Source organism: Alosa pseudoharengus, unplaced genomic scaffold (assembly GCF_046254945.1).
Source record: "Alosa pseudoharengus isolate Yale_2024_CS ecotype anadromous, Long Island Sound unplaced genomic scaffold, YU_APseudo_1.1 YU_APseudo_1.1_scf_24, whole genome shotgun sequence".
In the NCBI taxonomy this organism is placed as follows: Eukaryota; Metazoa; Chordata; class Actinopteri; order Clupeiformes; family Clupeidae; genus Alosa; species Alosa pseudoharengus.
In genome coordinates this window covers 17,084,706-17,090,084 of record NW_027468689.1, presented here as the reverse complement: position 1 = coordinate 17,090,084, position 5,379 = coordinate 17,084,706, and positions in this window count along the sequence as shown.

The window sequence follows — 5,379 nt, the reverse complement described above, 5'->3', positions numbered from 1 at the left end:
TCTTTCTTTCTTTCAGTATCTGCATATATTTAATGTTTTAATTCATGTAGGTCCACCCATCTACAGTACATCTACAACATTGCATGGTTGCCTTGACACTAGAAAATGCATTATTTGTCATAGCAACAAAGCACTTTGAATCAGAAAAAAAGTAATTTAGTAACACCCATGGAGTGGAGTGGAGAGGCTGTAGGGGAGTGAGGGCACCACTGTGTTGATCCTTCCACGCCGCTGGCATTCTGTCTCCAACCAGCGCAACATGCAGGCTCTGCTCTCACCTCAAAAAACAAAACAGTCTGCTTCACGTCTATGAGTTAGACAATGACTACACACACATGCACACACACACACACACACACACACACACACACACACACACACACACACTCACATTGTTGACAAATATTCCCCCTTGGGCTTCACATTCACAGAAATATCTCCATTTGTACTTAGTCAACTGCCCGCCACAAAACAAAAGGTTGCAAATTAGTGCTATTATCTATTCAACTGGGAGTTAATCACTTGTTTTTCTGTTTCTGTGTGTGTGTGTCTGTGTGACTGTGAGTGTGAGCACGCATGTGTGTGTGTGGGTGTGTGTGTGTGTTTGTGTGTGTATGTGTGTTTGTGTGTGTGTGTGTCCATGAGTGAGTGTGAGCATGTGTGCTTGCAGCTGTGTGAGTGTGTGTGTGTGTGTGTGTGTGTGTGTGTGTGTGTGTGTGTGTGTGTGTGTATTTATGTGTGTCCATGAGTGAGTGTGAGCATGTGTGCTTGCATCCGTGTGTATGTGTGTGTGTGTGTGTGTGTGTGTGAAATCCCCAATGCATTCATTAGACAGCTGAGACTCGTCCATCCCCATAAGGCATGATCTACTTTGTAACAGTGAGATATTACTGAGCATATCAATGAGGCTAATAAAAACAGCCTTATTATTTGGCATTGAGATTTTAACTCCAGCTGTCCACCCATGTTCAATCCATAGCCTCAAACAGACATGATGAAAAGTCTTGACACAAACCTTTTATAAATACACACATACAGACAGACACACACACACACACACACACACACACACACACACATACATACGTACATATATACATGTCTGCATGGCTATGAGCCATGGAGAATTCAAATACCTTCTTTAAAAAGGTAAAAAGGTGAAATATGCTATAATAACAAGTGTGTAAACTGTCAAAATGAGACCAGTTTATGGTCCTTTACTGTAAGAGATCTGTAAGAAACACAACTACTGTTGTGTTCAGATCGCTCCATCACTGGACAGAGTGTGTGTGTGTGTGTGTGTGTGTGTGGGGGGGGGGGGGGGGGGGGGGGCTGGATGCTGGAGGAGGTAAATGAGACAGACCTGCATGGTAGAAGACAGAGAAAGAGTAAGAGTGAATGTGAGAGTGTGTGAGGCATAGAGATAGAAGAGAGAGAGGGTTTGGCAATACTGTACAATGTTGTGGTCATGGCGCTAACAAAGCTTCCTTTAAATTTGAGACAGGGAGAGAGAGAGAGAGAGAGAGAGAGAAAGAGAGAGAGAAGCGGGTGGGGAGGGAGAAGGCCTTCTATGTTGAAAAGTGAGATGAAATGGGGAAAAAAATATTTGGCAGAAAAAGACATGAGGATGACAAAAGGAGACAGTGTGTGTGTGTGTGTGTGTGTGTGTGTGTGTGTGTGTGTGTGTGTGTGTGTGTGTGTGTGTGTGTGTGTGTGTGTGTGTGAGGGAAGGGGGGGGGCAGAGAGAGGGGGGGATAAATTGCTGTCTTGGGGAAATGGTTTTGGAAGGTATTAAACATGGTGGTGCTCGCGTAGCGAGGCAGAGAGAGAGAAAGTCAAAGAGAGAGAGAGAAAATGTGCTCCAGCGTATGGTAATGGACATGTTAACCTTCTGTCAAGCAGGAGACCTTTCTCAGCTTACAGACAGAGCTGGAAGGGAGAGAGAGAGGGGGGGAGAGGGGGGAGAGGGGGGAGAGGGGGGAGAGAGAGAGAGAGAGAGAGAGAGAGAGAGGGCAATGCAAAAATATTTGTCATGTTAATAAAGCTCACGAATTGAAAAATTGAAATTGAGAGAGAGAGAGGAGTAGGGGTGATGAACCGATCAGGATCAGACAGGAGGAATAAAGACTAAAACTAACACTAAGGCCTGGTAAGCTTGGTGGAAATGAGACACTAATATATATATATATATATATATTAGACCCTATAAGCAAAAAAAAAACAAAAACAAATGAAGAGAACAGAAATATATTCTCCTGGTGCTAATTGCTGAGGCATTATATATATATGTACAGTATGTATATATATATATATATATATATATTATATGATATGATAACATAATTATTCTGGATATTGTTAGCACAGACACAGTCACTGCAGGCTAATGCGTATAGTGAACCAAATGAAAGGGGGAGAGAGGCACTGTGAGGCAGCGGGTGGGAGAATGGGCTGAGGAGTTAGTGCACCGGTAAAATCAAAGGCTGAAGCAAAGATGTAGAGGAGCAGCCAGTCAGAAATAGGGTGTGATTAACTAAATTAATGAAATATTGAAGATTGATTAAATGAAAGAGAAATGAGTAGGGATGCGGTGATTCAGCGTTTTCAGGCCTGATACCGATCCCAGTTCCTGGGCTTTGGGTAGGCAGAGACGAGCAATACCAGTACCACTGGTGACACATGGCGCAGTACAGACACATAGAGATAAACATACAATAACATATCATTTAATTAAAAAATCAGTCAGTCCGAATATTGGCCTATCAGATACCTGATCCATCTATTTGTGTCCGTATTTGACTGGTTTGTCAGTATTATTGTCAGTGGTGCATCCCTAATGCACACCTGCTGTTGGAGTGGGGGCAAAGAGCACCAAGGCCTTGGTTTCCATACAGTTCACACACTCATCAACTTGACACGTCCCCCTGCATTCCAAGTCAATTTGCAGTAAAAAAAAAGAACCGAAAAAAAAAACCATCTACTTAATGAAGCATAAGGGCACTTACAGAGGGTACACCTCCCTCGAGGCCAAATGTACATAATGTTGAGTATCACACAATATTAACAAAAGTAAAACAAATTGTGTGCATCTGCCCAGTGATTTGGATCAACTATGAAGTGTAATGGTTTTATCCCTTGATGGAAAGGTGATGCTGCACCTTTCTACCAAGTTTCATGAAAAGTGAGAGCTTACACAATTCTGCTTACAAATAAAGAAAAACAAACCAGAAAAGAAACAAACTGCACCAAAAACATACATTAAACATCCCCTTGAGGTAATACATATACAGACATAGGGCTGGAACGGTATGGATTTTTTCTTACCGCGGTTGAAAAGCAAAAAAAATCATAATTCATAATGATGTACCCACCGTACCCAATGCTTTAGGTGATGTGCTGCTCATGTATGAGGTCACTAATGACTATGATTATTACTGTAACTCATGTCAATTCCTGATGATTCATGCGATATTAAGACTAAAGTAATACAGAAATGATGAATTAATTCATGCATGAATTCATGATAATTCATGTACCCTTACCGTCAAGTGTTACCAATATTTGTACAAATATTATGCTATGTAGACATATGATATAGAGCATATACCCATACCTTTCTTTGGATGTACAGGGATGTAAGTATGGTAAATCATGTTTACATATTATTGTTTACATAATTATATTATACGGTTATTGTTTATGCATGTGCCTATGTAACGGATGCCAGCTAGCTTAGCTGTGCTTGTGGAACGTTGGTAAACTTCACTCCCCGACGCCTCAAGAGTGCTGCTGGCATGCGAGCCAGTAGCCTGGGCTATTGGCTCAATTGTTAGTGCGCTCGCCTCCCGATCCGAGGTGAGAATGGTGTTAAAACAAAAAACAAATCATTCTCTTTCTGAAGGAGAAAGAAACAGAAAGGGAGAGAGCAGAGAAACTGAGAGAGAGAGAGTGAGACCAACTGAGTGAGTGAGAAAGTGAGAGGAAGGCAAAGAGAAAGAAACCAAGAAAGGACGGGAGAGAGAGAGAGAAAGAGAGCAAGAGAGAGAGAGCGAGAGAGAGAGAGAGAGAGAGAGAGAGAGAGAGACAGAGAGAGCAGTAATTCCTGGTAAATGTGGAGTGACCTTTCTTAATCTGTGCGGCCTTCTGCTGCTCTGAGCTGAATGGCTGTAATTAGAGGGAATCAGGCAGCCTCAGCCAGCCCCGTGCAACATCAGATCAAAGGTACATTAGTCAAAAATGGTTTAATCCACCGCCATGTGTGTGTGTGTGTGCGCGCGTGTATGTGTGTTTGGTGTGTCTGTGTGTGTGTGTGTGTGTGTGTGTGTGTGTGTGTGTGTGTGTGTGTGCGCATGTGTGGTCACACGGGATAATGGGCTATCTAAAGCTGGGATGAAATGCGTATGTGTATGTCTGCATGTGTATCGTGTGTGTGTGTGTGTGTGTGTGTGTGTGTGTGTGTGTGTGTGTGTGTGTGTGTGTGTGTATGTTTCTGAGAGGGTGAATTATGAGTGTATTAGAGCTAAGCTATTAGAGCTTAGTTCAGGAACCACCTGAACACATTGCAACCGCAAACACAGCATCATCACCACCTGAACACATTGCAACCGCAAACACCGCATCACCACCACCTGAACACATTGCAACCGCAAACACCGCATCACCACCACCTGAACACATTGCAACCTCAAACACCGCATCATTACCACCTGAACACCTGAACACCGCATCATTACGACCTGAACACCTGAACACCGCATCACCACCACCTGAACACATTGCAACCGCAAACACCGCATCATTACCACCTGAACACCTGAACACCGCATCATTACGACCTGAACACATTGCAACCGCAAACACCGCATCATTACGACCTGAACACCTGATCATTACGACCTGAACACATTGCAACCTCAAACACCGCATCATTACCACCTGAACACATTGCAACCGCAAACACCGCATCATCACCACCTGAACACATTGCAACCTCAAACACCGCATCATTACCACCTGAACACATTGCAACCTCAAACACCGCATCATTACCACCTGAACACATTGCAACCTCAAACACCGCATCATCACCACCTGAACACATTGCAACCTCAAACACCGCATCATTACCACCTGAACACATTGCAACCTCAAACACCGCATCATTACCACCTGAACACATTGCAACCTCAAACACCGCATCATTACCACCTGAACACATTGCCTGTGTCCCGTCTGCACGACGCCTCTGGTTTCTGCGCTCATGGCAACAGGTTAGAGCAGCCACGACCCGGCTAGAGAATAGAAAGTGCAGAAATACATCGAAAAGGACGGTCGAAAGTCATCATTTATGTTAAAAAGCAGAAAGTGGACGCTACATGT